Genomic DNA, 12471 nt, shown 5'->3' with positions numbered 1-12471 from the left:
TGGATCTTCCCCACGCCAGCACAGGCCCCAGCGGAGGTTTAGAAAGGTACGGAGATTAGAGAACGGGGGAAGAGTGGTCGCAGGAACAGCTGCCCGAGAACACACCCCCATCACCATCCACATGACATTCTGCATAACACAGCAGGAGTGACACGTGCTTTTCACCAGCTCCCAGAAAGCTCTGCTCTAGGGGACAAGCTAGTAAAATGAGGACCGGTAGCTGGGTGGCAATGCTCACGCCTATACTCCTGGCCAATCAGGAGGCTGAGATCTAAAAATCACAGTCTAAAACCTTATCCCTAGTCAGCAAAAAGCCGGAACTGGAGGTGTGGTTCCGGTGGTAAAGTGTCACCTGTCATCAAGAACGCTGAGTGAGAGGCTGAGGCCCTGAGTTCAAGTCCCAGTATGAGTGAGCACCAAGAAAAAAAGAAAAGACAAAGATTGAGACTTGACCAACGGAATTAAACTCAGAATGACGAAAGTTGCATTCTGCTATCACATCCTCTTGGCTCTCCAGAGAGGAAAGCCAGCCCTTCAGGGCGGCGGGAGAAGCCTCCACTGGCCACTGGGCCCAGGGAGCCCACCCTGCCCTGCTCAGGGGAGCTCTGGTGGAGAGCAGGTTTCTCCTCACATGTACGAATGGATGAGGCGCGTGCGTCTCTGGCCTGGTCTGGGGAAGTGGGAATTCAGGAAGATGGAGGTCGTCTGGCTCTCGTCAGCCAGCACAAGCTCCTGGCCCGTGCTGAAGCAACGAAGCCACACCCACTTAGGAAGTTCCTTGCTTCAGATGAGGCAAAAGGCACGGCCTGGTTGGCCCCCAGGTCGGGGAGAGAGCTCAGGCTCCTTCTGCAGTGGCGGCAGCAGCGTTCTGAGAAAGGCACCTCTGTTTTCAAACCAGAAGTTCCACAAGTCAAATCAAAGCCCACGCTTCTGAGGAGGCGCCGTCAACACGTCTCATCAAAGAGTAATAAAGTGACATTAATTCATATCCTACTAATGTGGATCCGAGCTCCCAAGTCAGAGGCTCTGGAAGGATGACTTTAATATGCCGTCAGAGCCGTCTGGTGATTATGAGGTGTATATTAAGAGATCTGTTTTGATAAGGCTGTCACGCCTGGCAGAGCCAGCAAGAACAGCCCTTTCTCCTTTCCTGCCCTCCCCTAGTCCATCTCTGCAGACGAAGGAGGCTGGGTGCCCCTCCCACTGCCGGAACGCGCCAAGGCCCCGGTGTTCCTCCGAAAGTGACTTAAGGCGAGTGCTTCGCTGAAGCATGGGCCCGGGAGGCAGAGGCCTGGGGCTCCGAGGCCAGGCCGGGCGGCCTCCCGGGCTCTCCTTGCTGCTGTCTGCGGCTTGCTTCATGCAGCGATGGCACATGAAAGCGGGGTGGGGGGGGGCGGGGGGGAGGAGGGGAAGATGGGAGGAGAGAAAAGCAGGGAAATGCAGTGTCTTGGTGGCCTCTCCCTTCCCACGCTGAAGGTCACCCCGACCTGCCTCCGAGCCAGTGTGTCAGGATTTCAGGGAATTCCAAGCAAGAAAAGGAAGGCGAGGAGGAGAAGCAACGCAAAGGTGAGTGAAGGCACCCCAGGGAGGCAGCAAGTGTGGAACCAACACGGGGACGCGGCTGGGGCAGGCCGGCGGTTCCTGGCTTGTGTGGCAGCTCTGAGAGCCCGAGGCAAGCTTCCCTCCCACGAGCACTGTGGACAGCGTGTGTGAGTCACGGAGGACAGGGGTTCCGCAGCGGGGCTGCAGGAGGCCAAGACTGAGAGGGGCAGGAGGGTCAGCATGGGCGGCTATGCACGCCAGTGGACTGCAGGCAGGCGCCGGCGTTAGCGGAGTCAGGCCCGGGCCTGGGAAGAGCGGTTCATTGCTTGTCGTAGGAAAAGCAAGCCAGAGCAGGATGGTAAGGATGTTCCAGCAAGAGAAGATGGCTCTACCACAAGGCCTTGATGACGACTGGTTATCATCAGACAAAGTAGTGTGTGTGGGGGAATGTGGGGGTGCTCAGGTACCCAGACAGCAGCGGTGTGCTGGGAAATGACCCGAGCGGGCTGGGTTTGTTTGCTGCTCACGAGGGCACCCTGTCCTGCACTCAGGTGGAGCTTGTGCCGGGCCGGGAGGCGGGAGCCTGGCTTCACCCCTCCTCTGGCCTGAGCACAACTCGCTTCCTGCAGGGCCAGAGAGGCGAGGAATCAACCAGAGCACCGCGCACGCACAGCCCCACGGCCAAAAGGGGTTCACCGCGTCCGTCCGCTGCCTCCAAGCCCTGTGGCTAGCCCCGTGCTGGCTGGGTGAGCCCCTGTCTGTGGAAATCCTCAGAACAAAGAGGGCCAGGAGCTGCACCTGGCCTCAATGGCAAGGTACTGTATGTGTGTGCACACGCATGCACAGAAACACACATCTTTGGGCACTCCATGTGCCTTTTTGCATGTGCCATAACAGCTGTGGTATCCTCAGGACTCAAATTCGAAATGCAATAGAAAACCATGAACGAAGGCTCCCTCTACTTCCCAACTCCCTCCTCGGCCACTTTTCTGTGGCCAGGCCAGTTTCCCACCTATTTCTCTAATCTTCCTTCTTCATGGGCATGAGTGTGAGTGAATACACTCAGCTAGCCTGTTCTTAAACAAAAGGACCTGGTGTTTCCTTCTCTAGTAAGAGTTGCAACTGACACGCAGCAGCTCTGTGTTTTTACGGGGTGCAGCGTTAGGATTCAATATCCATCCCTCCAGGAGGCCACGCGGCTCCGGGGGCCTTCCTCGCTGTGGGCTCGGCTCCTCCCTCTCCCTCTCCCGGGGCATCAGGTCCTTTCAGTCCAGCCATCTTTTGTAATCACAAATAATACTGCAAACTTCTAAGTTATCTTCTATGCAGACAGGCATGGCTGGCATGCGAATTTCCAGAAGGCAGATGCCAAAGCAAAGAGAAATTAGTAGTTTTGAAACATATACCATGTGGTGCTTTTAGAGCACAATATTTTGTCAAGAGCTTGAACTTCTGCCACTCTGAAAGAGTGAAAAATGAGTTTTCCAGTGTAGCCTTACTGTACATTTACTATTCATAATAACTTTCCTATGAAAGTCTTCTGGCCGTTTTTCCAAAGGATATTTGATTTCCTTGGTTCCACGAACTCTTTACATACTATGGAACTTCGGTCACTTCTCTCTGTGACACAGTTTTATTTTTTATTTTTTTTTGGTCTGGTCGTGGGCCCTGAACTCTGGGCCTGGGCGCTGTCCCTCAGCTCTTCAGCTCAAGGCTAGTGCTCTACCACTTGAGCCACAGCGCCACTTCCGGCTTTTTTCTTTTTGCTTATGTGGTGCTGAGGAATTGAACCCAGGGCCTCATGCATGCAAGGCAAGCGCTCTACCACTGAGCCACCTTCCCAGCCCTGTGACACAGTTTTAAATATTCTCCCCATACAAGATTTGCATATAGCCAAGGTTATTTTTCAAGGACATCTAGGTTTGAGTTACAGTTTATAAGGCTTTCTTTACTCATATAAAGCTTTCTTTACTCAAAGGCTAAATAGAATTTGCCTGGGGTTTCTTCCGGTATTTTTTTTTGAGGGGGGAGAAAGGGGGAGAGTTGATGGGGGCTAGGTAAGTTGCATGCTGGGTAAGCACTCTGCCACTTGAGCTATGCTCTAGCCCCATGATTTCAAGCTTCAAGAACCCAGCTCTTGAACCAAGGAAGGGTGGCAGTCAAGAAGCACTGTACTCATGCCTGACTCACGCAACTGCAACCCTTCCATGTAACTACTTAATGACAACAATCAACGTTTAAACAGCACTTGTTGAATGCATCTCTTTAGCGTCAGTTCTTCTTTGGGATATACACATAGGCCGTCAGTCAGCTTTTCCGTGTGACACATGCCTGAGGTTGTCACCCGAAAAGAAGAGCGGGTGGTGTGGAGTCATGTTTGGAGGTGTTACTCCCTGGGCAGGTGGCCCCACGCCTTGGGGCCTGTGAGGAGAAGCAGGTGGAAAGCAGACCATTTCCCGCGTTACAGAAGGGAAGCAGAAAGAGGAAGAGGATGAAGGTCCCACCGTGCCTTCTAAGGGCTCCTCACGACGACTTTGGACCGCCCACAGAGCCCTCCTCCAAAGGCTAGTGTTAAACTGGGGACCAAGTCTTTAACGTGTGGCCATTCGGGATACTCAAGATTATCATGGTAGTAGCACCCTATTTGTTCTACCGCCACAAATCCAAGGGTGTGTCATTACCACCCAGTGACAAGGTGCCGTCACGAAGCCTAGTGGGTTTCTGTGACACGCGGGCTGTGTGTCTGCCTGCGGCTGCAGTCAGCTGACATCTGAGACCGGCCGCCAGGGCTGGCTGGCTACTGGGGATGCTCCTGCCTCTTCTTTAATTCTCCATAGGAGGCTGGAGAGTATGATTATCTAGTACCAGGGGGAAAAAAGGCCTGCTGGTAATTTTATTGGGATTATATTAAGGTTATAAATTAACGGAGGGAACGCTGACATATTTATGACAGTGAACTCTTCCGTGGAAGAACAGGCTATGCTTTTTATTTGCTCAAGTTGATTTTTGCGTCTCTCAGGAATGTTTTAAGGTTTTCCTCTTGGCAGCTTTTCATGTCTCTGGTTAAGATTATTTCCAGATTTATGATTCTACTGCGAACAGGGTGCTCTTTCCTGTTTCAGCTTCTAACTGGTTGTTATTTTTGATTTCTGTATATTAATTTTAAGTCTTCCACCTTAGTAAGTTCTTGTTAGTATTTAGTTGATCCTACTGAGCTTCCTAGAGCATATTCACACACCATTTACAGATAGTAATAAGACTTTCATACCTTTCCTTTCTTTCTCCTGTTTAACTGTGTAGTTGCTAATCTTTAAGTGGATGTCTGGGCTTTTCTGGTCTTGGTGGAGTGACATTTCAACCATTAGTAGGATGTTTTCTTCTGGGCTTTGCTGTGTGTACACGAGCAGGCCCACATGGGGGTCTCTGTTCAATCCGGGGCCACGTGCATTCCCAACACTGACCTTCCTCCAGCCTGCCAGGCCTCAGGTCACTGCGTAGCCGTCAACATTTGCCAGCATTCCTTCCAAATATTTACCGGTGTGCAGGCTGCTTACTTCTTGGTATAAACCTTCCAAGTATTATTTTTCCAACTGTGGTAAGACACTTACAACATAAAATCTACCCTCTTAACCCTTTTCTGCACTCAGTGGGGTGGCATTAAGGTTGTTTGCATTGCTGTGCCCCACAGGAGGCTACATCCATGCTACACTTGCTTCACTGGGAGGATCGAGATAGCTCCCTTTCTTTTAACACTGCTCTTGAAGAGTGCAGACGTAACGCCCGAATTAAGAGATCTGGGAGAATTCCCAGTAAAATAATCAAACCTGGTAGCTTCTGAGAAAAGGGACAGGTTTTCTTTTTTTGATACTTTTCATCGTTCCTTCTGTGCAAAGGAATCTAAGTATTCTCTTTTAGATTCAGTCTGATAAATCATATTTCTCTAGAATTTAAATGTTCTGTTCAAGCACTTAATATATTTACATAAAAATATGCAATGGTGCCCTGGATTTGGATTTTTTTCCACTATTATTCTTCTCCTGTCACTTCTAGATTTCTACCTGTCCAACCTTGGAAGTAAAAGCCACTGGCCTGCTTTCCTTCCTTCCTTCCTTTTCGGCTTGAACTTGGGGCCTGGGTGCTGTCCTTGAGCTCTTTTGCTCTAGGCTAGCACTCTATCACTTAGGGACACAGCTTCACTTCCGGTTTTTGAGTGGTTCATTGGAGGTAAGAGTCTCAAGGGGACTTTTCTGCCTGGGCTGGCTTCAAACCACAATCCTCAGATCTCAGTCTCCAGAGTAGTAGGATTGCTGGAATGAGCCACCAGCTCTAGGCTAGCCACTGGCATTTCCACCCTCTCCGTTCTCTTTGAAACAGCTTCAACGGAGGTGGCCTTTTGCTGTGCTCAGGCTCAGCGACCCTCTCACAACCCAGACTGGGGTCGGCCCTGTGCACACCTCACCTTCTAGGAGAACACACTTTACTACTTGCTACTGTCCCAGGAGGCAGCGCTGCCCAGAAACACCCATGGGATGAATATGGGGAATTGTCCGCACTGACTCCTGCCACGCACGCCCTCCACTGCAATGCATCTGATATGAAAAACGTGCATCTGTGGGTGAAAAGTGCAAAACCAGGCCTAGCGTCCTCTTCCCCAGCCCTCAGTTGATGCCAGACACACGGGGCGGGTGGGACCTGCCTGCCCCATCCCAGCCGCAGGCGCACGAGAACACACCGAACCTCCACAGACTCCAGCGCTCCTGAGGGCTCCGAGGACCCAGCTCTCACCACCTGGGACACGGGCCCAGAGGCTTCTGGCGAGGATGGTTCCAGTTCCCTAACACCCAGGAGAACGACCCTTGTCCCACTTATGGACTGCACACTCCCAAGTGTGCTGGCGTTGGACGGGGGTCTTTGTAAACACGTGTTCCAGACACCAACAGTCGCTCAGAGTCTGTGTAGCACCGCCTACAGTTACACAATTAAGCAGACCATCAGTGCCATCAAATGATTTGTGTTCAATGAGGGGAGGGGAGGAAGGGAAACTTCCCGGAATGGAGGATGCGCCAGCGTGTAGCGGGGGAGATGTGTGGACCGCAAAGGCTCTGGGGTTGGAGTGGAAGGCGCTTCCACACTGGCTGCTCAGTTCGCTGGAAGATGGAGGGGCAGGAAGGGAGGTCCAACAAACAAGGCGGGAGAAGGAAGGGATCCGAGAAAAAGGTAGGTCTTCACGAGACAGCGGAAGCGCAGGAAGGCATCAACAAAGGCCGGCTCCCTCCAGAGCACATCACGGCGCCAGTAAGTGCACAGGGACAGGCCCGACAACACCACCTCCCAGAGCGGTGACCGTAACAGCAATGTGGCGGCCTCGGGAACATCGTGGCCCTGGAGATGGAGGCATGAGATGGCCTTTTGCCGCGGTCTCCTCCCCAGGCCCGTCATGAACAGTCACGAGGAAACCCTGGCAGGGACAGGGCACCAAACACCCGGCCGTGCTCCTCCAATGCCAGGGTCGTCGGGTATGTGGAAGCCCAAGAAACAGCCCCAGCCCTGGGAACCCTGAGCAGACCAGAGCTTGGGTAACAGACCTGGAGCAAGCGTGCGCTTCAGCTAGTGACCATACACCCACAGCCAGTGACACAGACACCGCACTAATGTCACACGAATGCAGGCTGGGGGGCGAGCTGTTCACTTTCCTGCTCTGAAAAGCAAAGTGCGTTAAGGCAGAAGGCTCAAGGCGCGGAGTTTCACACAGCCGGGGCCCGCCCGGAGGTCGGGCGTGCCAGGCTCAGCCAGCACGTGTGCCAAACTCCCGTGCAGAGGACGTGAGTGTGACCCACAAAGCTGACCCCGAACAGCGCTCCAACCGAGTGTTGTACATGTGAGGGCACTGGAGGTGTGCACGCATTACACACGTGAGGGCACTGGAGGTGTGCACGCATTGCACACGTGAGGGCACTGGAGGCGTGCACGCATTACACACGTGAGGGCACTGGAGGCGTGCACGCGTTACACACGTGAGGGCACTGGAGGTGTGCACGCATTGCACACGTGAGGGCATTGGAGGCGTGCACGCATTACACACGTGAGGGCATTGGAGGTGTGCACGCATTACACACGTGAGGGCATTGGAGGTGTGTACGCGTTACACGTGAGGGCACTGGAGGTGTGCACGCATTACACACGTGAGGGCATTGGAGGTGTGCACGCGTTACACATGTGAGGGCACTGGAGGTGTGCACGGATATACACGTGAGCACTGGAGGTGTGCACGCGTTACACACGTGAGGGCATTGGAGGTGTGCACGCGTTACACACGTGAGGGCACTGGAGGTGTGCACGCATTACACACGTGAGGGCACTGGAGGTGTGCACGGATTACACACGTGAGGGCACTGGAGGTGTGCACGGATATACACGTGAGGGCACTGGAGGTGTGCACGCGTTACACGTGAGGGCACTGGAGGTGTGCACGCGTTACACACGTGAGGGCACTGGAGGTGTGCACGGATATACACGTGAGGGCACTGGAGGTGTGCACGGATATACACGTGAGGGCACTGGAGGTGTGCACGCGTTACACACGTGAGGGCACTGGAGGTGTGCACGCGTTACACACGTGAGGGCACTGGAGGTGTGCACGCATTACACACGTGAGGGCACTGGAGGTGTGCACGGATATACACGTGAGCACTGGAGGTGTGCACGCGTTACACACGTGAGGGCACTGGAGGTGTGCACGCGTTACACACGTGAGGGCACTGGAGGTGTGCACGCGTTACACACGTGAGGGCACTGGAGGTGTGCACGCGTTACACACGTGAGGGCACTGGAGGTGTGCACGCGTTACACACGTGAGGGCACTGGAGGTGTGCACGCGTTACACACGTGAGGGCACTGGAGGTGTGCACGCGTTACACACGTGAGGGCACTGGAGGTGTGCACGGATATACACGTGAGGGCACTGGAGGTGTGCACGGATATACACGTGAGGGCACTGGAGGTGTGCACGCGTTAGACACGTGAGGGCACTGGAGGTGTGCACGCATTACACACGTGAGGGCACTGGAGGTGTGCACGGATGTACACGTGAGGGCACTGGAGGTGTGCACGCATTACACACGTGAGGGCACTGGAGGTGTGCACGCGTTACACACGTGAGGGCACTGGAGGTGTGCACGCATTACACACGTGAGCACTGGAGGTGTGCACGCATTACACACGTGAGGGCACTGGAGGTGTGCACGGATATACACGTGAGGGCACTGGAGGTGTGCACGGATATACACGTGAGGGCACCGGAGGTGTGCACGCATTACACACGTGAGGGCATTGGAGGTGTGCACGCATTACACACGTGAGGGCACTGGAGGTGTGCACGGATATACACGTGAGGGCATTGGAGGTGTGCACGGATATACACGTGAGGGCACTGGAGGTGTGCACGCGTTACACACGTGAGGGCACTGGAGGTATGCACGGATATACACACGTGAGGGCACTGGAGGTGTGCACGGATGTACACGTGAGGGCACTGGAGGTGTGCACGGATGTACACGTGAGGGCACTGGAGGTGTGCACGCATTACACACGTGAGGGCACTGGAGGTGTGCACGGATGTACACGTGAGGGCACTGGAGGTGTGCACGCGTTACACACGTGAGGGCACTGGAGGTATGCACGGATATACACGTGAGGGCACTGGAGGTGTGCACGGATGTACACGCACACACCTGCGAGCTATCACCCCTTCAAGGAACAATTCTGGTCTCCTGTCCCCAGGGCAGGGAGGAGGAGAGCAGAGAAATGGGAGGAGGGGGCTGGTCATGTCCGTGAAGGGGAGGTACGAGACCAGGGAACCTGTCCCCCCCCCCCCACTCTGGACGGCTCTCTCTTGGGACGAGGTGTGGGCACACAGGATGGGCTTCTTCGCATCTCCAAATCTGCATTTACGTCTTAAATACCAACTGAGTGTTTTTCCACACTCCTGACACAGTGCCCTTGGTGTCCCCTGGTGGCATTATGAATAAAACTTTATTAACTATAACTTGGAAGGTCTGCCTCAATTGCATATTAATTTTCCCTATAAAAAGAAACCCTCAATTAACTGGAACCCATCTTTCAGCAGTCCTTAATTAACTTCCTCTCTCCCTGAATCTTGTTAATTAGCAGAGACACAAATGATAACAACAGACTTGGGGAACTTATTAAAAAGCAACTAGCGTCATGCTTCTGGAATGTGAGTGGCGTGGCCAGTGTGGGCCCGCTCTGCTCTGTGGTTCACATCTACACCCATGTGCGCTCTTAGCCTCTGATCCTATCACATGGCCTCTATGACAATTCAAAAAACGATTCCGCCACATCTGTGCTCTCCCCCATTATGATTTAATTTAAAAGTGGACACCAGGGCTGGGAAGGTGGCTTGGTGGTAGCATGCATGAAGCCTTGGGTTCCATTCCTCAGTACCACACAAACATAAAATACCAGAAGTGGTGCTGTGGCTCCAGTGGTAGAGTGCTAGCCACGAGCAAAAAGCGCTCAGGGACAGCGCCCAGGCCCTGAGTTCAAGTCCAGGACTGGTTAAAAAAAAAAAAAGTGGACTCACGTGCTCGGGCCGGGCTGGTTGCCCCCGGGCTTCTCAGATATCTGGCCATAGGGGCTCCGGCTTCCTCAGGGGATTAAACCATGAATTCACAGCTGAGGGGACCACTGGCAAGTGGGGTCCGGTTGTGGGAAGAGGGTCACGGAGGTGCACCTCTGAAGGGCTTACCTTGACCCCCCCCCCCTGCTTCCACACGCCTCACGTGATGTGAGCTCTCTCTAAGGCTCTGGGACAGTGGAAGCAGCCGACCGCAGGCCCAAAGTTCTGCATCTGCTATGTTGTCACAGGCGGAAGTGAACACATTCCTCTTCCCCCGTGCTTGTCTGCACGTTTGAAGCAGCTGGCAGCGTGCTGCTTTGTTAGGGAATACTCCTGAGAAAAACAACATTTGCTTCTCTCACCTCAAAGCCATCATCCCTTGGGAAATCTGGGCCCCGCGGGCCGGTGCAGGGCTGTCCTCAGGCACCGGGCAGGCGTGCTCCTCATGGAGAGCACACCCTCACGGTTTGTACAGTTTACCGTAGACTGCTCTGCAATTTTTGTTCTTTTCCTTTGGTGGTACTGAGGTTTTGAACTCAAGGCTGTGTTATTTGCCTTTTTAAGGTTTCACTGAGGAATAAGTGAGACACAAGAGGCTGCATGTGTTTGGAGTGTGGAGAGGGATGAGTTGGGGCATATTACACACCTGTGAGCCACCGTCACAGCCATACCCCTCATGCTTTGATTTTCCCATCCTGCCCCAGGCAGCCACAGATCCGCCTTCTGGCATTATAAATGACTCTGTGCTTCCTAAAATTTTCAATAAACGGAAACTGGACTGGTGTCTTTCACATAATTATGTTTGTGTGCGTGCGTGCGTATGTGTGCGCGCATGCGTGCGTGTGCGTGCACGCGTGTGTGTGCGTGTAATACTGGGCCTTGTGCTAGCTGTGCCGGTGTCCTATCACGTCAGCCATGCCTTCAGCCCTCTCTGCTTTCGTTTCTGCTTGTGCCCCACGCCCTGTATTTGGACGATGGGCATTCCTCTTGCTCTTTTCCAGTAGCTAGCACTCAAGTCTTTGTGGGTGGAGATGCCAGTCTCACACACTTTTTTGCAAGGGCTGGTTCCAAACCACAGCCCTCCTCCCTTCCCCTCCCAGGTAGCCATCATTACAGCTGTGAGCCACCATACCCTGCTCAGTTGATGCTTTTTCACTGCTGTGGGGCAGATTATTGTATGGGTAAAATACAGTTCACTTATTCGCTTGTGACAGTACAACTGTGTTATTTCCAGATTTGGCTGCTGTGAACACTCCTGACGCAAGTCCTCATGCTGGGCAATGACAGCTGGAGTGGAGTGACTGGACAGTGGGTCTGTGTGCAATCTTCACGGGAAACAGGCCTCATGGGCACTCCTCGGCGAGAACCCAGCTCCTCCATGCCTAGCTTCCGGATAGTCTACTGGGTATATAGTGCTATCTGGCAGTTCAGATTCATTTCTTCTTAGTGACTTCTTAAGTCACTCAAGTCATTCATTTTCATAGGCTTATTTGCTGTTCACATTTTTCTTTAGTGAAGTATCTGATCAAACATTTTGCCCATTTTGTCTTGTTTATAGGTGTTTATTTTATATTCATATTTAGTTTTGGGAGCTGCCAAAATAGTCTCAAAAATATGTGTGTGTTGTGCATGCGTGCACATCTATGTGCACGCATGTACCAGTCCTGGGGCTTGAACTCAGAGCCCCAGCACAGTCTCTGAGCTTTTTTTGCTCAAGGCTAGTGCCCTACCACTTGATTCACGGCTCCACCTTCGGCTTTTTGGTGGTTAACTGGAGTTAAGTGTCTCAAAGACTTTCTTGCCTGGTCTGGCTTTGAACCTCAATCCTCAGGACTCAACCTCCCACGTAGCTAGGATTACAGGGTCCAGCTGTAGGTGCCTGGTTCTCTCGAGGCTTTTCTTGTCTCAAGGTAATGCTGGCTTCACAGATGAAATGGAAAAGGGCTTAGTGCCACCCATCTGTGTCTTGGAGAATTTGCCAAGGAAACCATCTGGATTTGTAATTTTCTTTGTAGATAAGTTTTTAGCTCCAAATCCGATTTCTTCAGTCGACAGAGTGCTCTCTCTTCTTGTATGAGTCATCTGTGTCACCCAGGGCATCTGACTGGGTCAAGGTTGTCAAGTTCTCACAGAGCTGTTTGTAGTGCCTACTTACTGCACAGTTAAAACTGCCAGTGAGGTCTCTGCTCTTGTCCCAGAGGCTCTGGAATTGGAGAATGGAAATCTGTGCCTTCGTTCTGTGTCTCAATCGGTTTTATTCACCCACAGATTTTCCTTCTGCACCAATATCC

At 52.8% G+C, this 12471-nt stretch overlaps 1 protein-coding gene across 3 annotated transcripts in view; it reads right to left on the bottom strand.

Moving 5' to 3' along the window:
- The window catches only part of Rptor (regulatory associated protein of MTOR complex 1), a 287902-nt gene that overhangs the window by 47268 nt on the left and 228163 nt on the right, over nt 1–12471 (bottom strand). The window lies entirely within an intron of this gene.

This window comes from Dipodomys merriami, unplaced genomic scaffold (assembly GCF_024711535.1).
Source record: "Dipodomys merriami isolate MVZ:Mamm:240054 unplaced genomic scaffold, mDipMer1.0.p SCAF_202, whole genome shotgun sequence".
Classification (NCBI taxonomy): Eukaryota; Metazoa; Chordata; class Mammalia; order Rodentia; family Heteromyidae; genus Dipodomys; species Dipodomys merriami.
This window is presented reverse-complemented; position numbering and strand designations above follow the sequence as displayed.